Source organism: Pleurodeles waltl, chromosome 6 (assembly GCF_031143425.1).
Source record: "Pleurodeles waltl isolate 20211129_DDA chromosome 6, aPleWal1.hap1.20221129, whole genome shotgun sequence".
Classification (NCBI taxonomy): domain Eukaryota; kingdom Metazoa; phylum Chordata; class Amphibia; order Caudata; family Salamandridae; genus Pleurodeles; species Pleurodeles waltl.
Window position 1 is genome coordinate 626,457,575 of NC_090445.1, and position 24,558 is coordinate 626,482,132.

The following is a 24,558-nucleotide window of genomic DNA, read 5'->3' on the forward strand; positions in this document are numbered from 1 at the left end:
CTTTTTCAAGAAAACAATAATAAACTGTGTTTATTATCGTTTTGTTTAAAACGGCGGGCCAAAGAGCGCATGTGTGTTTGGCTGACTGCCTCGGGCCGGCCAAACACACATGCACAGTGGGCTCTTTCCATTGTTGCTGGGCTGGAGAGAGCCTGCACATGCTCCCAGTCTGCCTGGGAGCGCCGTGGCTGGGTGCTCCCAGCCAACCCTGGCGCTGCTTTGAGCAGCATCAGGATTCGTGCAGGGCAGGCTGGGAGCCTGTGCCTCCAGAGGAGCGGTGACGGCAACAGCGGCTGTGATAAGTGATTTTAAATTTTTTTTTAAATTTAATTTTATCCCCAAACCCACCCAGCGCGCCGCACTGCCCCTTCTGCCGGTCGCGAGCTGCAACTGGATAAGGGTGCTATGCTGAGGCATTCAAAATCGCCTAGAATACTTCAGAGTGACTCTATGGCACATGGTCCTAAAGGAACACATGCATTTCCTGAAATTCCTACAATTATTAAAAGCTATGGAGCCACTGATGAGATGAGAAAATAAGAGCTGTTTCAAAGAGAGGCTGCTTCCTCTTGTGAGGGTTCCTGGTCATAGCACAGACTGTGAAACCCCTTTCCCTGCAGCTTGCCTTCCCCAGAAATGCAGGTCTGTGTCAGAAACACTTATGTTCTAAATCAGATTTGGCCTCTGCTTTTCCTCTGGTCTCCGAATGTCCCCTGATACAATTCAGATATCACCTAAGTAGGCACCTGACTGAAATGGCCAGCAATAAATGCAGCACTCCATTGCGGATCACTGTTATGTGTTATATTGAATTGTATTATAGCTGCATGTACATAGCAATTCATTGTATTTATTTTTATTTATGTGTTGTTAGCAACAAGAGAATTTTTTACATAAATGTTTTACAAAAGCTCAATGTTAAACTCTACATGTTTCTTCAATGGTTTTTGGTGGTAACGTATATAGAGTGTTTAAAACTGTATGGATGATTGATAGGTATGGCACTTAAAAATGCAGCGCCAACCTTTATCAGAAATATACGTGTTTGCAATGTGGACTGTACGGAATGACACTTCTTTGTAGTGGTCCTCCAATTTTTCATTAGGTCTGCTAACACTAGATCTCTCAGAGCACTCTGATTCTGCCATTCGGTGCCACAGTAGCTTCCTAAAAGCAGATGTAAAATTGGATACAACAATTTGGCCTTTTTAACTTTCGAGTAAAGCTAAGATAAAATGATACAGGAAAGGCACCAGTGGTGTCTCATATTTGGCTTGCAGGGTGTACCTACAGTACCCACAAATGTGACCAAAAGTAGGTATCCAGAGAACATTATTGTATACTTGCTGGCTGCAGTTCTAAAACTGCTGCCCTGACGCGTCAGAGAAAGGTTCTTCGCCAAGTAGAAAACGTATCTTTCTTCTCTGGCAAAATTACCTAAAAGGGCCTCACTACTAGTGCCCCAAAAAAATTCTCCATGACACTACCAGGACTCCCAATAATTCTGTGGATTGGTAAATAATGTAGAGTACACGTTTTTCAGAAATGACATATGACAATTGGTGTTCCCATGCTGAGTCCTGCCCTGCATGTTTTTCCCCAGAATTTGAATTTATAGCATCCGAAAACTAGGTAGGATACACCAAAACATGTAATCCCAAAAGGCCTAGTAACCCCTGATACCTGTCCTATCAGGATTCCTAGGACACACATATTGAGGCGCTATGTGCCTTCTGAGAGGCTAGCGGCCTAGGTAATTGATGTGTAAAAGTAATGTATGCTATATATTACAGAGCAGAATGTCCCTGTTGAAGCGAATATGCTAATTAAGAAAATTATTAATGATATATGTGTTTACTAATGAGAAAAATGTAGGGGAATTAGTCATAGAAAAAAATAAATAATTTGCACTTTTGAAAATGTGCCCTCGGGGTGTGATCACCATGTGTACTAATAGAACTGAAACTGTATGAAATAATGAACATATATATGAAAAATGTAATAATATGTCATAATGAGATATATAACCTATGTTTTACATTAATTTGTAGTGTTAAGTTAGCTGAACTGAAGGCCTAGTTTTCCTGGGCCTCACACACATGAAGAGCTGAAATAAAGAGCGCTATGCAAAGGACTGGAGGCATGAACTAGCCTTGACCAGTTCGATGTTAAAGTTGCTGTTATGCTAATAATTGTGTTTGACCAATGACTTTGTGTTTCACCATTGCGCATATTAGTTGTTCAATGTTCGTCAGGAGCACATTACATTCTGTATTCAGTTTAGCTGCCTATTGGCTTTAATGTGGTATTAGACATTACAGGCCAGATGTAGCAAGCTGTTTGCATGGCGCAAACTGCGAAAAACGCAGTTTGCGCCATGCAAACGGCCTCCTGCGATGCTCATTCCCAAATTGCGAGTCGGTACCGACTCGCAATTTGTGAATGCGACTCGCAAATAGGAAGGGGTGTTCCCTTCCTATTTGCGACTCGCATCGCAATTCAGAGTTGCTTTGTGACCGCGAATGCGGTCGCAAATCAACTCGCAGTTACCACCAGTGTCACACTGGTGGTAACTCATTCGCAAAAGGGAAGGGGTCCTATGGACCACTGCCTACTCTGAAAAAATGAAACCAAATGGTTTCAGTATTTTTTTCATTTTGCAACTCGTTTTCCTTTAAGGAAAACAGGCTGCAAAATGAAAAAAAAAAACAGCTTTATTTAAAAAGCAGTCACAGACATGGAGGTCTGCTGACTACAGCAGGCCACCATCCCTGGAAGTGCAGGGACTCGCTATGGGGTCGCAAAATGCGACCCACCTCATGAATATTGATGAGGTGGGTCTTTGCGACCCCATTGCGAGTCGCAGAAGGTGTCTGAGACACCATTCTGCATCTGATTTTGCGACTTGCAAATTGCGAGTCGCTCAGACTCGTAATTTGCAAGTCGCAAAATCGGATTTTTCTACATCTGGCCCTACATTCTGTATTCAGTATAGCTGCCTATTGCCTTTAACGTGGCATTAGACATTACATTTGGTATTCCCTTTATCTGCCTATTGGCTTTAACGTGGCATTAGACATTACATTTGGTATTCAGTTTAGCTGCCTATTGGCTTTAACATGACATTAGACATTACATATGGTATTCAGTTTAGCTGCCTATTGGCTTTAACGTGGAGTTAGACATTGCAGTTGAGACATTGCAGATGAGCTGTGTTTTTCCAAGCTGTGTTTTTCCACATGGTGGACCAAGCTGTGTTTTTCGTATTGAATTAACACCAAACCCTAGCTGATAAGAGAGCGTAGATTTTGTGTTTACCTCTCACTCCAGCCTGGGTACGAGTGAAGTTTGGAGACTTGGTCACTCTCCAGACTTGTTCGGTTCCCACACTGAGCCAGCATTTTTGCTTTTAACGGTGGCCCTGGGCAGCAGCAAGGGGAGATTCTCCAGGACTTCAGTCAGGAGCGGAAGTCAGCTGCCTGGCTCCCATTTAGGAGGAAAGTCTCTTTCTCGCAGTTGAACAGGAGTCATCAACTTGAAGATAGGAGAAAGATGACAAGTAGTGATAGGCCCTACGGTGATTACATTTTGACTTTTATTCTTTGCTTTGAAGTTATGCTACAATACAATCACATGTATTTGCTGTGTACATTGCAACTGAGAAGTACTTTGATATAGTTTGCTTTCATTGCTGCAACTACTTTTAAACGTGTGCTTCCAACCTACTAATCTCGTCTTTCAGGAACCTCGTGGTGAAATAATAATAAAAGTCGTCTTTAAACTAAGAAGTGCATTCCAGAGAAGTTTTGTCAGCTTGGTCATAAGATAAGAGAAGGAAAGCAAAAAAATGTTGGCGTTAGTCGACAGTCTGGGAGTCGAATTGGGGCTTGGAAGTGCACTATTTAAAAGTGTAATTGTTTTGGTTGTTTAGAGAATAAAAGAAGCATGGCAGACCATGTTTGAAAATGCATGTGAAGTTAAACTGCCTTATGGTGCTGTGAGAAACATGTTTTCTTGTTTATCAGGACTTTGTGAGTCTTGGGATGAATGCTTGGATAAAGCAAAAGTGTTTTTATACTTTGAAAATGTGCTTTCTGAAAGAAATGATGTGCCTTTTGTTCTTGACAGAAGGGTTTGGATACTTTTGTCTGCTTACAGAAAAATGCATGAAAGATGTAGGCAGTTAGAACATGAAAATAAAAAAATGAGGAGGTTAAAAAAGGTGGGGGCCAGTGTGAGCCTCTTGAACAGAACGTAGATCACCATGTGCAGAGCAGCCCACGGCTGTTGGCAGTTGAAGGGCATTCCTTAAAAGATTACACTGAGCACAAAGTTGAGAATGTTATATTCAGACTGCTTTTGCAAAGTACGATGTTTAAAATTAATTCAGACAAGGCAGCAGTACTGTTGCAAAATGTGCAGTTTCTGGGAATTCAGTGGAATCCAGAAAATAGAGATGTTGTCACAGGTAAAACAAAAGATTTTAGAGTTTCTTACTATTTGCACTAAGCAAGAGACACCGAGTTTCACAAGCTTGTTTGATTTTTGGAAACAGTATAGCCCTCATCTGAGTCAACAGACTTTAGATTTGTGCGCAGTGCAAGAGGGAAACATTGATTTACATGTAAACCAGGAACAATTTGCCACCTTGACTATGTGGCACAGACAGGTGAGGACAAGAGTGCCCCTGGAACTTTGGATTAGAAAACTATGGGGGTTATTCCAACTTTGGAGGAGGTGGTAATCCGTCCCAAATGTAACGGATTTACCACCAGCCGTATTACGAGTTCCATAGGAAATAATGGACTCGTAATACGGCTGATGGTATATCCGTCACTTTACCGTCACTTTTGGGACGGATTACCACTTCCTCCAAGGTTGGAATAACCCCCTATATGTCTTTGTGGAGCACTGTACTCCTTTTGAAAAACAGCTTTTGACTTGTTATTGGCCTCTAGTGAATACTGAGCAAATGACATTAAATGATAATGTAATTCTGAAACCTGAAATATCAATCATGCAGTGGGTGATGAGTTCACCTAAATCTCACAGTATAGGACAGGCACAGGAGGCTAGTATCATATACTGGATCTGGTACATATAAAACAGGGCTCAAATCACTGCAACCCTACATGAACAGGTGTCAAAAGCCTCTTTACAGGATGAGGAGAGGGTGCAGGGAGTACCACAGGTAAAAGAGTCACCAGTGAAATTGAGTGCACCATTTGAATTCTTGTCCCCTGAGGATAAAAAATGTGTTTGTTTGACTAATGATACATTGAAATGCATGAGTACTAAAAGACAATGGAAAGCAGTGTCATACAATTCAGTTATTGAAAAGTTGTTGTCTACTACAGGAGAAGGAAAAAGTAACCAATATACAGAGTTGTACAATGTGTGTCAGACTTTAAAGCAAGAGCTGCTTGAGATGTGTCATTTTTACACTGATTCTTGGTTCACTGCCAATGGATTAGCCGTTTGGTTTTCCACATGGCTTGTACATAACTGGTTCAATTCCCTTGCAGATGTTAAAGAGAAAAATTCTGCGACAGAAGTGTACCCCAGAATTCTGACTTGGTGGGGATGGCTAAGTGGGTGCTCCAGAAATGTGGACATCTGGGAGAAAAAGCCACTTACAGGTGGGCAAAGATTAGAGAGATGCACATTTCCCTAGATTTGATAAAAACTGTGATTTTGCAATGTCCTATTTGTCAGCACACACAACAGAGATCTGTTCCACAAACAGTCAAAGATCAGTTGGGGAGAGGAAAGTTACCAGGACAGATATGACAAATTGAACAGGTTTTAGGGGGAGTGATTGCTGCAGAGTACCAAGGAGAAATCAAAATTATGCTGATAACTAGAAGAGAATCTGATTCATTCATACAGATTGGAGACAGAATTGCCCAACTTGTCATAAGTGCAGTGAATGGAGGTTTGGTAAAGAAGGAGTCTGCCCCAGCCCTTCTGACAGTGCAAGGAAAGGGAAGCTGTGGTGCAGCAGATAAAAACCTCAGTGCTAAGGTGTGGGTTGAATCCCCAAATGACCTTCCAGAACCTGCAGAAATTATAACAAAGAGCCCCAAAAACGTCCCGCTGATTGTAAAACCGGGAAAGGAAGAAGAAGGGCACATTTCAGGTGACAAATGTTATTTGCAAGAAAAGTCATACTTTTTTCTTTTGCAGATCCTACCACGACTCACCACTGACCATGAGTGTGCTGTGTGGTCTCCCTTCAGGTGTTTGCATGTGGGGTTGGGGGAGGGACCGCCCCCCCAACCTGAACCTGATTGATTAAAGTATAAACCCCATGGATCCATTTTGCGCAACTGGTGCCTTCAGTTCAAGTTCTACATGGGATCAATATAAAGTTTGTCAACTTGTTTGATTACATTCTTCCACTGGAACTAAGCAATTTTGCCAGTTAACTGTTTGTGTTTTTTCGTGTGGAACCCTGACTTTCACTTACATTCCAGCAAACCTTTCAGATGGACCGTGTACCTTTACATGAGTAGAACTCATGCTACATCAACTTTTAGAGACACTATTCAATCAGTTATTATCCTAATCAGAGTATATAAGATTCAGTATTTTCATTGTAGATGTATCTGATTTGAAAGGTTATGAGATCAATATGTTAATCCACTTCCATTGCTTTACAGTGATTGCTTTTATCATTCAAATCTGATTTGCTTATAATGTTTTTTTGTTCTTGTTTTTGTTTTTTATTTTTGATTGAAATAAGAGGTATGTAAACAAAAGTCTTTGGTCATAGGGTGGAGATGTTATGCTATTAATTGTGTTTGACCAATGACTGTGTTTCACCACTGCGCATATTAGTTCTTCAATGTTCATCAGGAGCACATTACATTCTGTATTCAGTTTAGCTGCCTATTGGCTTTAACGTGGCATTAGACATTACATTCTTGTTAGAAATGGGGTCTTTGGTTGACAGTCAGGTTACCCCCTGTTCAAGCAAGGACCCTCACTCTAGTCAGGGTAACAGAGAATCACCCTCAGCTAACCCCTGCTTACCCCCTTGGTAGCTTGGCAGAGCAGTAGGCTTAACTTCAGAGCGCTAGGTGTAAAGTATTTGTACCAACACACACAGTAAATTAATGAAAACACTACGAAATTACACAAAACCAGTTTAGAAAAATAGGAAATATTTATCTAAACAAAACAAGACCAAAACGACAAAAATCCGACATACACAAGTCAAGTTATGAATTTTTAAACATTAAACTAAAAAATAGCGCTTAGAGACAAAAATGCTTCGATGCGATGTTAACACGGCGTCGTGACGGAGTCGTTCCCAACAAGCCGACACCAGCGGCGCCGGACACGGAGTCGTGTAGACCCCCAAGTACAGTACCTTTGGTGAAGAGTGAAAACAAGCCGATGCGCGAAGTCGGGGATCGCGGCGTCTGTGCGAAACTTTGAATCCACGCGATTCGAGCGGCGTCGGTCACGACGTGGTGCGGCGACTTCCACGGAGTCGCGGACTTCAGCGGGGCTGCAGCGGGGCTGCAGCGGCGTCGGGCCTGCGAAGAGCGTCGCGTTCCAGTGAAGGTTACGGCGTCGGGTGCAGGCGGCGTCACCGGATTCAGCAGCGGCGTCGGTCTGGAGTCGTACGAAGTCGATTTCCTTGGATTTCCACCAGCTTTCCTTTCAAGGGCCCAGGGACTGGATAGGGCACCACTTGTCAGAGCAGGAGTCTCTCCAGATACTCCAGGTGCTGGCAGAGAGAAGTCTTTGCTGTCCCTGAGACTTCGAACAACAGGAGGCAAGCTCTAACTCAAGCCCTTGGAGATTTCTTCTCAAGATGGAAGGCACACACAGTCCAGTCTTTGCCCTCTTACTCTGGCAGAAGCAGCACTGCAGGAAAGCTCCACAAAGCGCAGTCACAGGCAGGGCAGCACTTCTTCCTCAGCTATCAGCTCTTCTCCAGGCAGAGGTTCCTCTTGGTTCCAGAAGTGTTTCTAAAGTCTGTAGATTTGAGTGCCCTTCTTATACCCATTTTAGTCTTTGAAATCACCTTTCTTCAAAGGGGACTCACACCTACTTGTGAAATCCTGTCTTCCCCAGGCAAGGCCTCAGACACACACCAGGGGGTTGGAGCCGGCATTGTCAGAGGCAGGCACAGTCCTTTCAGATGAGAGTGACCACTCCACCCCTCCCTCCTAGCAGAGATGGCTAATCAGGAAATGCAGGTTACACCCCAGCCCCCTTTGTGTCACCATCTAGTGCGAGGAGAAAAACAACCCAACTGTCAAACTGACCCAGACAGGGAATCCACAAACAAGGCAGAGTCACAAAATGGTTTAAGCAAGAAATGCTCACTTTCTAAAAGTGGCATTTTCAAACGCACAATCTCAAAATCAACTTTACTAAAAGATGTATTTTTCAATTGTGAGTTCAGGGACCCCAAACTCCACATGTCCATCTACTCTCTAGGGGAATCTACGCTTTAATCATATTTAAAGGTAGCCCCCATATTATCCTATGAGAGAGAGAGGCCTTGCAACAGTGAAAAACGAAGTTGGCAGAATTTCACTGTCAGGACATATAAACCACATTACTATATGTCCTACCTTATCCATACACTGCACCCTGCCCTTGGGGCTACCTTAAGGGTGCCTTATATGTATGAAAAGGGAGGGTTTAGGCCTGGCAAGTGGGTACACTTGCCAAGTCGAATTTACAGTTAAAACTGCGCACACAGACACTGCAATGGCAGGTCTGAGACATGATTACAGAGCTACTTATGTGGGTGGCACAACCAGTGCTGCAGGCCCACTAGTAGCATTTGATTTACAGGCCCTGGCACCTCTAGTGCACCTTACTAGGGACTTACTAGTAAATCAAATATGCCAATCATGGATAAACCAATTACATACAATTTACACGGAGAGCACATGCACTTTAGCACTTGTTAGCAGTGGTAAAGTGCTCAGAGTTGAAAAGCCAACAGCAACAGGCCAGAAAAAAATAGGAGGCAGGAGGCGAAAAGACTGGGGATGACCCTGCATAAGCAAAAGTCCAACACGACCCCGTACCAGCCTAAAGCCAGGGGAGAACAATCAATACCTTGATGTACTTCCCTGATTGGGGCGATAGAACAAGGACCCAGCCCCACAACAGCAGGGGCATGTTCCAGTTCTACGCCTTCCTGACTCCAGTTGGATCCCTCTGTCCATACTCTCAGGGCCCACTAAGCTAACCCATGGGGAACCCTTCTCCACATCAGCAGACACCATCTGAGCAGCGCCTAACTTTACTTTGCTCACAGATGTATTGCAATGGGCAGATAGTACCACCAGGGCCAACACAGTGGTGTTGCCCACTCCACCCCTGGGGTGTGACTCTCGTTCCCGCCCCAGGGGCAGCTCTGTCCACCAGGACAGCAAGCCACAGTGACCCCTGACAACTGTCAGGGATAAGAGCCTGACCTCAGGCCTCTCCAACCACTGTGACTGTGGAGAGTGGAGGGCGGTAGCCCCAGGTGCCTGACATCCTTTGACCACTCTACCTTCCACCAGGTCAGAGAAGATAACCTGACCCTGGTCCTCCCCTCTGGGGCTCTGTACCCTCACTCCAGGAGCGGCACCCCCAGAGTAAAAAAAATGTCAGGGTGCTTGTAGAAGCAGTCCTGCACAATTCTTCCACCAGTGCAGGGATGTTAACCTGCAACTGATCCTCCAACCTGGGGTCTGTCCCTTCAGGTTGGACCAGGGCCAGGGGTGAGGCTTCCCTCCCCCTGCCCTCTCTTCTGGGGTCCTGAACCACCCAACTAGGAGTGGCCCCCCCAGAAGACAACATGGTAGGGGCACTGTTAGCAGTAGCCCCTTCCTTCAGGTCAGGGGAGACACCCTGAACCTGGCCTTCCAATCCAGGGTCTGTACCCTTAGATTGCTCTGGGGTCAGGGGTGAGTCTTTCTCTCCCCTTCCCTTACTGTCAGGGTTCTGCACCCACCCCTCAGGGAGAGTACCCCTTGAAATCACACCAGGGGGGGTGATTGGGCAAACTGCCCCCCCCCTTCAGGTCGGGGTTTATCCCCTGCACCTGATCCTCCAGTCCAGGGTCTGTACCCACAGACTGGACCACTGCCTGGCAACCCAGGAATTCCTGGGGGGCATACCTACCCCCCACCAGGTCAGAGTTTATCCTCTGAACCTGGTCATCCAACCCAGGGTCACCACCCTGCGGTTGTACCACTGCCTGGCGCACCAGGACTTCCTTGGGAGCACACTTACCCCCCATCAGGTCAGAGTTTACCCCCTGAACCTGATCATCCAACCCAGGGTCACCACCCCGCGGTTGAACCATTGCCTGGCACACCAGGACTTCCAGGGGGGCACCCTTACCCCCCTCAAGGGACACACTGTCCCGAAGGGCCACACAAGAGTCTGGCTGGCGCAGGTCTCCTGACCTCTGCCCATCTGACAGAGTCTGGATTCCCCCCAACCCAGAAATGGTCTCACCAAGGTCATTCATGGGGGGCTCTGCTCTCAGAGCTGACCCGTGACCCTCCAGGTTCTCCACTGGGGTCCGCAACCCCCTCTCAACCCTCTGTCTGGACTTCTACACCCCCTCACTAGGAGTGGTACTGCCAGACACCAGAACTGGTGGGACGCTGGCTACAGCCGCCGCCCCAAGTTCTCCTGACACTGTGGGATCTCCCTCAACAGATGGCCCTATGGTACAGGCTAGGCTCCCCTCCTGGTGTTCACTCATGGAACCCTCCAGGACCTGGGACCGGATCTCGGGCACCTTGGACCTCAGCCCATCCCCATTCCCTCTCCTCAGAGACTGGACATGGGGTCCCTCACCCATCCCACTACACTGGGACCTACCTGGGACACTACAATCCTTCCCTACCTTACCTGGTTGGGAAATACCTAGACCACTCCTCTCAGGAGCCCCCCCAAATGCCTCTTCAGACTCTCTGGTACTCACCAAGAGGTCTGCCTCCATTGTAAGCTCCCTGGGGTCAGAGAACTCACACTCCACCTGGTGTTGGCGTAGCTCTGGAAAATAAGGACTAGACATATGCTCTCCAGCAATTACATCACTCAGCCCCTTACATGAATTAACCAAAGTACCCTTCACCCAACCATCCAGTGACTCTGCTTTGAAAAAGCACCCCACATCACCCTCCTGAGACTGGTGAGACAGTACCCGAATGTCCCTGACACTCAACCCACACTCTTCTGGGATGTCTTCACACTCCATAACCAGGACTTCTACCTGGGGGAACCCCTCTCCCTCTCACCTAGAGTCAGTAGAGTGTCCCTCCCACCAGTAGGAATATGACTCCCCATGCCAGTTCCCCAATCCACCTCAAGGACCCTGTGCATCACTGGAGCTACCTCATACCCCTGAACCTCCTGGCGTGTGTTAACTTCCTCCTTCAAGTAGGGCACCACATCTCTGGGCATGTGCACTTCTTCAGCAGTACTGGATACAAGATTTTTGCTGCCACCATCTGAACTGGACTCAGTCCTCATGGCCTCCAGCTTCAGCTCTTCACAGCTCAGCTCTTGAGCTATAATCCTTTCTTTTTCCAGGACTAAGGCTATCTTCTCCTCAACCCTCTCAAGCTCTGAATCTAGCTCTTCCAGAATCCGGATTCGAGCTAGGAGCCAATCATCTCTTTCTGTTCCCTCCTCAGGGCCACTGCCCTCCTCCTCAGAGTAGTCCTCCTCCTCAGAGTAGTTATCCTCCTCAGACTCATTTGGTGGTGTTGCCTGACAACGTTTCAATTCATACTGAAACAGGGCTGACTCAAGATCCTCCCTTCTGGATTTCTTGTTCACAGCCAGTCCCCTTTCCATGCAGAATGCTTTAAGCTGCCACTTTTTATACATAAATAGGTGCCAGAAATTGACTTCCATTCTGCAAAGGCTTCACAACCAAAAAACAAAGTCCAAAAATATTAGCAATACTTCCAGGAGGACATCAGAGAACAAAAAGCAGAATCACAAGACAAGTAGTATGTGGTCACGTAGTGGTCTGAACTCAAAAAAATAGTAGTGTACACTTAATCACTGTATGTCAAGTACAAATACAAGTCCAAATCCCAACCGCTGATCACCAATGTTAGAAATGGGGTCTTTGGTTGACAGTCAGGTTACCCCCTGTTCAAGCAAGGACCCTCACTCTAGTCAGGGTAAAAGAGAATCACCCTCAGCTAACCCCTGTTTACCCGCTTGGTAGCTTGGCAGAGCAGTAGGCTTAACTTCAGAGCCCTAGGTGTAAAGTATTTGTACCAACACACACAGTAAATTAATGAAAACACTAACAAATGACACAACACCAGTTTAGAAGAATAGGAAATATTTATCTAAACAAAACAAGACCAAAACGACAAAAATCCGACATACACAAGTCAAGTTATGAATTTTTAAAGATTAAACTCAAAAATAGCGCTTAGAAACAAAAATGCTTCGATGAGATGTTAACACGGCGTCGTGACGGAGTCGTTCCCAACAAGCCGACACCAGCGGCGCCGGACACGGAGTCGTGTAGACCCCCAAGTACAGTACCTTTGGTGAAGAGTGAAAACAAGCTGATGCGCGAAGTCGGGGATCGCGGCGTCTGTGCGAAACGTTGAATCCACGCACTTCGAGCGGCGTCGGTCATGACGTGGTGCGCCGACTTTCACGGAGTCGCGGACTTCAGCGGGGCTGCAGCGGCGTCGGGCCTGCGAAGAGCGTCGCGTTCCAGCGAAGGTTATGGTGTCGAGTGCAGGCGGTGTCACCGGATTCAGCAGCGGCATCGGTCCGGAGTCCTCCAAAGTCGATTTCCTTGGATTTCCACCAGCTTTCCTTTCAAGGGCCCAGGGACTGGATAGGGCACCACTTGTCAGAGCAGGAGTCTCTCCAGAGACTCCAGATGCTGGCAGAGAGAAGTCTTTGCTGTCCCTGAGACTTCAAACAACAGGAGGCAAGCTCTAACTCAAGCCCTTGGAGATTTCTTCTCAAGATGGAAGGCACACACAGTCCAGTCTTTGCCCTCTTACTCTGGCAGAAGCAGCACTGCAGGAAAGCTCCACAAAGCGCAGTCACCGGCAGGGCAGCACTTCTTCCTCAGCTATCAGCTCTTCTCCAGGCAGAGGTTCCTCTTGGTTCCAGAAGTGTTTCTAAAGTCGGTAGATTAGAGTGCCCTTCTTATACCCATTTTAGTCTTTGAAGTCACCTTTCTTCAAAGGGGACTCACACCTACTTGTGAAATCCTGCCTTGCCCAGGCAAGGCCTCAGACACACACCAGGGGGTTGGAGCCGGCATTGTCAGAGGCAGGCACAGTCCTTTCAGATGAGAGTGACCACTCTACACCTCCCTCCGAGCAGAGATGGCTAATTAGGAAATGCAGGTTACACCCCAGCCCCCTTTGTGTCACTATCTAGTGCGAGGTGAAAAACAACCCAACTGTCAAACTGACCCAGACAGGGAATCCACAAACAAGGCAGAGTCACAAAATGGTTTAAGCAAGAAAATGCTCACTTTCTAAAAGTGGCATTTTCAAACGCACAATCTCAATATCAACTTTACTAAAAGATTTATTTTTCAATTGTGAGTTCAGGGACCCCAAACTCCACATGTCCATCTACTCTCTAGGGGAATCTACGCTTTAATCATATTTAAAGGTAGCCCCCATATTATCCTATGAGAGAGACAGGCCTTGCAACAGTGAAAAACGAAGTTGGCAGTATTTCACTGTCAGGACATATAAACCACATTACTGTATGTCCTACCTTATCCATACACTGCACCCTGCCCTTGGGGCTACCTAGGGCCTCCCTTAGGGGTGCCTTATATGTAAGAAAAGGGAAGGTTTAGGCCTGGCAAGTGGGTACACTTGCCAAGTCGAATTTACAGTTAAAACTGCGCACACAGACACTGCAATGGTAGGTCTGAGACATGATTACAGAGCTACTTATGTGGGTGGCACAACCAGTGCTGCAGGCCCTCTAGTAGCATTTGATTTACAGGCCCTGGCACCTATAGTGCACCTTACTAGGGACTTACTAGTAAATCAAATATGCCAATAATGGATAAACCAATTACATACAATTTACACGGAGAGCATATGCACTTTAGCACTGGTTAGCAGTGGTAAAGTGCTCAGAGTTGAAAAGCCAACAGCAACAGGTCAGAAAAAAATAGGAGGCAGGAGGCGAAAAGACTGGGGATGACCCTGCATAAGCAAAAGTCCAACAATTCTGTATTTAGTTTAGCTGCCTTTTGGCTTTAACATGGCATTAGACATTGCATTTGGTATTCAGTTTAGCTGCCTATTGGCTTTAACATGACATTAGACATTACATTTGGTATTCAGTTTAGCTGCCTATTGGCTTTTACGTGGAGTTAGACATTGCAGTTGAGACATTGCAGATGAGCTGTGGTTTTCCACATGGTTGACCAAGCTGTGTTTTTCGTATTGAATTCACACCAAACCCTAGCTGATAAGAGAGCGTAGATTTTGTGTTTAACTCTCAATCCAGCCTGAGAACGAGTGAAGTTTGGAGACTTGGCCACTCTTCAGACTTTTTCTGTTCCCACACTGAGCCAGCATTTTTGCTTTTAATGGTGGCCCTGGGCAGCAGCAAGGGGAGATTCTCCAGGACTTCAGTCAGGAGTGGACGTCAGCTGCCTGGCTCCCGTTTGGGTGGAAAGTCTCTTTCTTGCAGTTGAACAGGAGCCATCAACTTGAAGATAGGAGAAAGATGACAAGCAGTGATAGGCCCTACGGTAATTACATTTTGACTTTTATTCTTTGCTTTGAAGTTATGCCATAATACAATCACATGTATTTGCTGTGTACATTGCAACTGAGAAGTACTTTGATATAGTTTGCTTTCATTGCTGCAACTACTTTTAAACGTGTGCTTCCAACCTACTAATCTCGTCTTTCAGGAACCTCGTGGTGAAATAATAATAAATGTCATCTTTAAACTAAGAAGTGCATCCCAGAGAAGTTTTGTCAGCTTGGTCATAAGATAAGAGAAGGAAAACAAAACAGTTGCTTATCTAGAATTTTCTGCAATGTACCGGCCGACAGGAGATGATGAAGACAATTTTATACAATTATATGTAGAGCAGGCTAAATGTACGTTCCCAGGACTTGAACAATAGAGGCACTGACTGAAGAGGAACATGCAACAATTTAGATACCTGAAAGGCCGGATGATGAGGACATCGAATGGAGAACCAATCCACATCTTGTGAATGGAGTAATATTAAAATTTATAGATTTGGTAAACAAAAACTATAGGTTAAAGTCATATCTGCTGACTGACTGACCAATTAGAAATTAGGGGGATGGACTGGGAGTCCTTATAAAAAGTCATGACAAGGGGCTAAAAATGGCAGATGAGACATGAGGAGATGAGAGGGGCAAGAGAGATGCGAGGGAAGAATTGATGACGTCAGGAGATGCTGTCCGAGGTGCTGCCGTTGGGCTCATACTCTGTGAGCCTGACCTGTGGCTGACTAATTGATGACCTGAAGGCGAAGACTGACTTGTTGTTGATTCATCCTGGATAGGTAGCAATAAAAAAATGTGATTGACAACCTGTGCCTTTTCTTCTAGGTACCATCTGCGCTGATTAGAGAATTCTCTTTAGGTAGATTTTTCTAAATTAAATGTTTTTCCTAAAATTGTTTTTGCACATGCTGATGCTAATCTTGGATAGGTAGGCTGGTAAGGGTGACGTCAACAGTGACAAATGACTGACAAACTTATTTGCTGAACTTTGCTATTTATGCTGGTATTTTTAGCTTAGGGATTTGCATTTTCGCATGTTTTCTTCAAGTGATAATGTTTTCTACTAAAGAATTAATAAAGGAGTGGTTTTGAATAAGATTTAACTAATCAGATATTTTATAGTTGTAATCAATAGGGAAATAAAAATTGTTAACTCTTTTCCGAGTTGTGGTTATTCATGAGTAGATAGTTTTAAGGTGTTGTCTAAAAAATGTTTCCTTGTCTATTGATAGTGAGTAATCGTTCAGTAGTCACTGCATGACTAGGATACTCCATGCGATTCAAAAGGTTAATCGACCTATAGGCGTCCCCTTGTGAGTTTACTTACTAAGGACCAGGCACGCTGACAGACCCATAATACACAGTTGCCCGAAGTTGTTTGTCACTGTATAGGTAAATAGACATACTCCTGTGAGAATGAATAATTGTGAATACATCTAGTTTGATAATTCAGCTGGAGTATAGAAACACGCTTGAAAGTTTTTCACTTATTATCAAAAACCAAATTAAACGATGAAAGTAGACTTTTGGTATCCATAGGTAACAGATACATTTTATATAGTAATCTACGGGCTGCCTGAAAACCAAACAGAATTCAACCAGTTCTGCCGTCTGTCTTTCCCCCATGAACTCAAATTAACATTCCGATAAGGGGCGAAGTTTTCTAATTCTAGCGGGCAACAGTGTCACCTCTAAAGCCAGGAAGAATGTTGTAGTTCAAACAGTGACCCAATAACTGTAATAAACCCTTCTAAAGGACTGTCAAGGATTGGACACTGTGAAGATCTGTAAGGGCAACGCCTTGCAGCTGCCATGGTGTCACCCTGAAATTAACCTTACCCAGTTGGAAGGTAAATGCCAACAAACTCCTTGGCAATATTGTAGCGAGAGCCATCTCTGGCTTGGGGGTCATCTTGCAGGAACTGGCAACACTGAGCCTAACAATGATGCTGAACCATCCACAAGCAAAGTACAGTACGCAATCACACATGAAAATCCAATCCTCTTTCACGCTGCTATGTCAGCAGCCAACAATACCAAAGAAGAAAAGGCGTAGGAGGAGCACAATATATTAGAGAAGAGGGGAAGGATCTTGAGGAATAGGAGGTAGAGTAGTACATTGTTGGCCCCCCACAGAGATGCTCAGACAATATCTCTACATAACCAGCAGGTGTCTCGTGAGGGTTGCTAGTTCCCATCCACCAGCTAAATAGCCATGGACGCTTGTACTGGCTACGTACCTTCACACATTCCTCAACCTACAGGTACCGCTGTTGACTCCCTTACACACTTTCTCCATTGAGGTGAATCACCACTCTTCTCTCAGTCATCTTAGGGAGGGGATATCCAGGTGAGGAGCAGTTCTCCCCCTTCATCACTCGCCCTCTACAAACTCCCAGATGACAACCCTCTTTATGAAGAACAGTCTGCTGACCATGTCAGGTGGCAAAACATTCCAGAAATGGGAAGGAGAATATGACAAAAACCTGCCCTCTGCAGGGATACATTTTTCCACCATTAGACAATTGTGCAGATTAGAAATTTGTGAGGTTGCATATCACTTTTTAAATAACTCCGATGGTTAACAAGCACACCAGTTCCTAGGATAATGTTGTGAAATGTTCCATGACATAGCACAGGTGTACAGTGAACTTCTTCTTAGCTTGAGGGAAGAGAGTAAAGGCAACATGCCCTGATCGCGAAGATGATAGGATAATAACAAAGAAGTGCCAATGTCAATCTAGAGGACCAAGACATATACAGGACGCAGCATCAGCACCATAACCTATAAGGCACACATCACAACAAACCCTGATGTCAATCCTCTTGTAACACTCACAAAGCTAGCAGCTGAATCAGCAATAGCTCAACCACCACCAACAACATAGGTACCACCCAGTCACTCGACTCCCGGCACCTGAGGTCCCAGCTTCCCCGGCTCTGCTCAGGACAGCTGCTCGGGACAGCCGATGAGGAGGGACGGACAATCAGCCTCCCTGCCTCCCGGCTCGCGGCGTTCCAACACGTCACGTCTCAGAGTCTCCTCTCCAAAAATACCACACCACCACAAGCACCACCACAAGCACCACCAGCGCAAGCATCATAACAAGCAGACTCACAACCAATATGCATAGACGATGATAAGGATAAAGCACTCTGTCAACATTATAGAAATTAACAATTCATTACTCACTCAACAAAACACTCACTCAAACTCACAATTGAACTAACTTTTGTATGCACCATTCACAATTTTACATGTGTTAAAAAGTCCTCTGTTGTATTAACACCATCTAGCGATATTGGCGGTTAGTAATCACACAGGAATCGGTCGTCAGGTATATAAGTGGTATTTATTTGCTATCTATAGTGATTTGGGCTCTGGTGGTTCTTGTTTTCTCCTGTTTGTTTCTTCTGGCTTTGTTTGATGATGTTATACAGGATCTTGCTTCTCACTCTCTCCTTGTTTCCCTTCGTCTCACAGGTGTCCGGAGAAGCGCATGCGAAGAGAAACAGTGAGATAACAGTAAGTGATTTCTAATTCACTCGTTTTGTATCTTCCCCTTTTCTATCTCCTCCTGGCCTTCCTTCTTTCTGCTTCGCTCTTGTCTTTTCTGGTGTCTTTTCTTTCCTTTTGTATGTTCTTCCTGGCCTGCGGGGTTCTCCAGAAGCATGGCGGGATCCAGCACTCCGTCTTCCCGGGCTACAGCAGTGCTGGGGCCTCCGTCTGCCACTGTGATGTTCCCTTCCCGTCGGTTGGGAAGAACCCGCTCTCCGGTCCTCAAACTCCTCTCGGTTCTGTTCACTTCCCGTCGGTTGGGAAGAAACCGCTCTACGGTCGTCAAACTCCTCTCATTTCTCTGGGGCTTCTCGTCCTCCGTCCGTTCGTCGTCTTCTTCTCCTCTTCCGCCGTCGTCTCCTGACGCTGACCCTTTTGACCTCCCGGCTTTCCGCGTCGGAGTCGAAGCCAGCACTCACGGGAAGGGAAGCTGGGAAGGTCTGGAGAAGCGCTGGCAGCGTCTGCACAAGTCCGGCTCATGTGCCGGCGGAAAACGGCCGGCCCGTCACACACCACATAGACTTTGACTATACTTTGCCATGGTAATGTGTGAGATAAACTAAATATTTTTCAAACTTTTTTAAGACTAACTGTAGAAACGAGTCTGTTTTTTAAGTATGCCTTCAATGCAAGATATTGTTTTTGGAAAAAAAGTCATTTATGCAGTATTGGGTTATGTTGACTATTCTCAATTAGGCAAGATTCTCCCTAGCCTGTTGCCCATCACAAAAATTATGTAGTGCTACAGTTCCCTCAGCATTCAATGTTATAGAGAGAATTAAAACATAGTATACCTTGAAAGTGTGGTAAATTATGTTATATGCAAACACACTCTGACACCCAGACAGTGACTCTCACAGCCACTCTCATCCCCAGATACACCATCTTACACTTGTTCTCACACTGAGAGAGACAGCTTGCAGCTAACTCCCCTCGTACATGGCCAAAGGGCCATGCAAAGTGTGGGGTTGGGTGGTTAGGGGGTTGGCCTCAGGGTCTGGCTGCAGACCAGGCCTTGCAGGTAACCCCTGCCATGCATGGATGAAGGCTAAGCACGGTGCAAAGTTGGGTGCTTATACAGGCCTTAGGACCTGGCCAGGCCCTGTGGCCAACTGCTGCTGTGCACTGCCACAGATCATGCATGGTGGTGGTTCAATTAATGTATGGTAATGAAAATTACTATACTTTAAAATACCATAGAAATTGACTGAAAAAAACAAAGGTTACCGGGACGTTATAGTTGCAAATAGAATTTAAAATAAACCATAAAAATGTATTTAAAAAAACAAAGATTACAGGGATGTTATAGTTAGGCTCACATTTTAAATGTATGAAACCATAGAAATTCACCAGTTATAGTTAGTCATCTCAAGTAACTATAACTCATCCCCTAAAGTAACTTCACCTTTAGCTTTTGAATAAAATTTGACAAATTTAGGAATTCTACACAGGACGACTATTCACAAGCAGTGACACTGACCATTTCCTGAGGGCCTTGAGGACATGTTGTAGGAGTGCCTCAGAATGCAGACAACACCATTATGAAAAGAGGGTTCCAGCAGTGGTAATATTGTGTACATTAAGGTCCTCATTATGAGGCTAGCGGTCTTGAGACTGTCAGCCTCGTGGTGGTAGTCAGGACAGCTGCTGCTGTGTTGGTCCAATTGCCACAATAAGACCCTGGGGGTCAGACTGCCAGGATTCTGCCATCTCCAGCGGCATCGGTGATCCCAACAGGTTGATGGTGGGTGGAGGTCACAATCAGCCACCCTCCTGATTACGACCTCGTTCTCCACCAGCCTTTCTTTGCGGTTTTGCAACTATGAAAAGGCTAGCAGAGGACAGGTGCAGGGGGCCACATGTGGGCCCCTGCACTGCCCATGCACTTGGCATGAACAGTGCAGAGGTCCCTCTGCTGAGCACCCTTGCAATGTTTACTGTTTTCTGTGCAGACAATGAACATTGTGAGGGTGCTGGTGCATCCTGCAGGCGACAGCATTGCCACTAGCTAAATTTTAAGTCAGAGACAATGCTGACACTATTTTCCCGCTAGGCTGAAAGATGGAAACTTCGGTTTCCACCTGTCAGCCTAGTGGTAAACTCGTAATGGGAGGTAGACTGTGTGGCAGCTACCTACCCATCGGAAATTGCCAAACTCGTATTCAAGCCCTAAGTTTGGGGCATTTTGTTGTGTTGGTGGTTTGTTCTGTTGTTTTCTATGAGTGCTTATTTATTGCTGTATTACTGCAAAGTAAATGTTTTTGTGTTGTATTATGACTGTTGTGTTGTATTCTGCGTCTTTTTATGTTTTATGTGTATGTTAGAGGGCGTGGCCAAGATGGTGTCCATGTTAGACATGCTCCCAAGAGCTCTGTCGTGGTCTACCCATTTCCAGGATGAATCCTGTACTAGAGGAAGGTATCTGCTCCCAACAAGCATTTAAGGGGCTGCGGAGTAGATTCCTGCACATTGGGACCATGACTTTTCATTGGGCACTGTCTCTTCTTGGAACCTGGCCCCCAAGTGAGAACGTGCCTCACCTTGCATGGAATGGAGTTGTCCCATCTAGATGAAGGGAGCTGGCAGTCATGGCATGGGGGCACACACAAAGGAGTTGGTGTACAGAGTGCCTGCTGCAGCTGTCAATTTGGGTTGAGGTGCTGTGATGGAGAGGCTGCAGCTGCATGGCCCAGTCAATAATGGTGACAGATGGCACACCCCCTCATCCAGGAGCCAAGGAGTGTGGGGCCTTTGGGTATGAGTCAGTGCTTAATATCTCCCCCACCACAAGGACGTGGTGGAGAAGTCTCCTGATGGTTAGAGACACACCACACCTAGGCAAGTGCATTCTTCGTTAAATGGGTCAGGCTGGCAGGCATGATGCAGAGTTGCACACAAGAACAAAAGTGGCATTATGAGCTCCTATTGATTCCAACAAACTGTGGTGGTGCCACATGGGCTCCTGTTGGTTAGAGCCACACCTCACTTATGCCTTTGCATTCTTCCTTAACTGTGTCAAGCTGACAGGTGTGGTGCAAAGTTAAGCACAAGACAAAAAGTGGCATTTTTAGCTCCTATTGAATCCAGCAAACTGAGGTGATGCAACAGGGGCTAAAGTGCTGTATCTTTGGGGCCCGGCTGGAAGTGCTGAGGGAGTGTGCACCACCACCCATGCATTGAAGGGCGCATGGCCTCCAAATGAAGGACAGAGCTGATCATTTTGCCTTGTCTCATGGGGAGGCAGTGGCCAAGGAGTCACTGGTGCAGCAGAACAGGGCACTTCTACCTATAGAAGCATGATCAGAGTTTTAGACTTAACGTCACACAAGGATAGGAGTTGGGCATTCATCTTTGTGTCCCTGCAACTCCAGAATATAGCTGTGCTTATCTAGCCCTTAAAAGTGTGAGATGAACCACAAGAAGGCTCTGAAAGGCTGGGGATATACCTCATGTTGGAATTAGCCACAGCACAATTGGTGGCCGTGCTTGGACACACAAGGTTGCACATTGGGGAGGCACATCCCCAGATGAGAGTGCCAGTTGAAATAACTAGGTGGCACGATTAGCTGTATGATGGCCTGACAGCTGTTGAGCTGGGACATTTAAAGGCTGGTTGAATTGGTGTTCTGCTGGTCCTGTCTCTGCTTGGGGGACAGCAGTACATTTCCACTCTGGTGAAACTCACCGTGGACATGTTAAACCTGGCTCCACATCTCACTGATGTGCTGAGTCATGTGGAGTCAATATTGGATAAGCACACACTGAAGTTTGATGCTGTCCTCCAGGCCATCCTTTACGTGAAAGCTATGTTTCAATGCAAAGTAGATTCAGTAGAGATGGATGTAGAGCTGGCCACAGGAAACGTGTGGACATTAATGTATCAGCCCTCGCCTCCATAAACCCAAAGGTGCAAAAAATGCAATTATAAATCACAGGCCTGCATGTGAAAGCGCATGTGCTAATGCCTTGGGCCAAGGGCGTCAAGGGGCACTAAAGTTGCAATAACATTTGGTTAACCAGATTGCCAGAAAGGGGAAAAAAGTGTGGCAGGGTAAAATACCAAAGTTTGTTTATGTGGAAAGGGCACATAGGGTGCTGAGGCTGACGGCCCTCCTCAGAGCACTGCACAAAGTGACCAGGTTGTTTAATTACAGCAACAGGAATTTGATATTGCAGGCGATCTGATTGAATGGTCCTTTGCCCGTTAATGTCAACTCATCATTCATTTAAGCAGATTACTTTAATATTGTCCTACACCAATGCAGGTTGGATCTGCATTATGCTGAGAGTTATAGACAATGATACACTGCATTTCTTTCAGTCATGTATGATGCCTGGGTGTGGCTGCAAGCAAATAGTGTTGGCATTTCCTCCAAAAGGTCTGCTGAGGAAGGCGACTGGGCGATTAGGAGCTCACGCCATTGGTGATGCAGAAAACCACAAGTCACCCTATGATGGAGCAGACAGCGGTTGAGTGCATTAAAGTGGTGACAGAGGAATTGCTCTGGAGTAGCAACAGAGAGAACTCACCAACATCGGATCATGAATCATTGGGGAGTGCAGCGAAAAAGACACATGAGATTCATGGGCAGAGCCCATGCAAGATCCCGCCCTGATGCTGAGTCAAGCTGATGTGATGAACTGATGTTGTTTCTTCATGTGGCTCAATGCTGTCTGACTGTTTTTGTTTTTCCCTGTTCACTCACATTAATTTCCAGCTGCTACAATGCTCCCTGATTTTGCTTTGGGGGTGGTAATATTTTCCCAGCAAGGCATGATGCAGTCCCAAGGAATGAGGCACAAGCCAGAGATAAAGCACTCTTTTGAATGTTCCATGCAGGCCAGATCCAGATCACACTGGTTACCATAGAAAATTTAAGTTTTATGAAGTTGCTTTTTCACTGCTTAGATGGTTGTGGCTTGATCTTGCTTCCAGCATTGGAGGGTGGAGAGTATGGGATGATGTTCTTGTTGAAGAAGAGTTCAATGGTGTCCTGCTAAAGCACTTTACGTGACAATATTGTTTTCTACGTTTCAACAAACTGAGATGTTTCACTTTCTGGAGGTATGTGTCCCAACTCTCTCAGGCTCAGTTTAGGCAGATGCCATTTTGGTTGACAGCTGGATACAATATGTGACAGATAATTTGGTACTGGTTTCACAGCTTAAACCTTGTAGAAGTAAGCTGTCAGGTCTCTGGTTTATAGTTAGCCTCAGGGTATAGAACAAATGCTGTAAGAACCTGGAAGGACATTGGCGGAAAGATTACAAGGTTGAAGATAAAGCCACATATAAGACAACACTAAGGAAGTATTGTGCCTCAGTCAAAAGAGCTAAGAAGCTCTGGGGGTTATTCCAACTTTGGAGGAAGTGGTAATCCGTCCCAAAAGTGACAGTAAAGTGACGGATATACCACCAGCCGTATTACGAGTCCATTATATCCTATGGAACTCGTAATACGGCTGGTGGTGAATCCGTCACATTTGGGACGGATTACCACCTCCTCCAAAGTTGGAATAACCCCCTCTGTTTTGAAGGAAAGATTGAGCTGCGGATATAAATCTAGGGAGATCTATAAGATTGTGAAACATTTCATGTCACATGCGGCATGCGCCAGAGTTCAGCTACCGTCAACTGCATGGTGTAAACTAATTGCCTCCTTTTTCAATGTACAATTTCCAATATCCAAGCTAGTCTTTTCACTGATCCGCTGGTGGACAGGGGAGCAGTGGATGTAGTTAACAAGATGGTGGTAATTGAACTGGGGTGCTCACAATTAACTTTTGACCACATCCCTCTGGAGGAGACACTGGCTGCTCTTCGCGGCCTCAAATTAGAATAATCTGTTGATCCTTGTGCTCCCAACCTGTTAGCGCTGGGGGCAAATGCAATTACTCCTTTAGTTAATAAGCTGCTGAATGACTCTTTGGCGATGGTGGTAATGCTGCATACCTGGAAACAGGAGCGCATTTTCCCCCTCTTAAAAAAAAAAACCCTGCAGCAGATCCTAAAATACAGTCTAACTACAGACCAATATCTTTCTGCCAGCTCTGTCTGAAGTGGTGGAGAAATTTGTAAATCAGTAACTATCCCGGTACTTGGGGGGGTCAACAACTCTTGCATCTGAGCCAGTCTTGTGTTAGACTTACTTTTAGCACCAAGACTGCGTTGTAGATGGTAACAGAGTACATCAGAGGCACCCTGGTTGCCGGGAGATAGAGTGCTGAT

General features: G+C 45.6%; 1 long non-coding RNA gene across 1 annotated transcript in view; it reads left to right on the top strand.

Annotated features, from left to right (window-relative positions):
- The window catches only part of LOC138300081 (uncharacterized), a 102,087-nt gene that overhangs the window by 8,439 nt on the left and 69,090 nt on the right, over window positions 1-24,558 (top strand). The window contains exon 2 of the long non-coding RNA XR_011204872.1: window positions 18,256-18,297. This is a non-coding gene — a long non-coding RNA (uncharacterized lncRNA). The remainder of the gene's footprint in view (window positions 1-18,255; window positions 18,298-24,558) is intronic.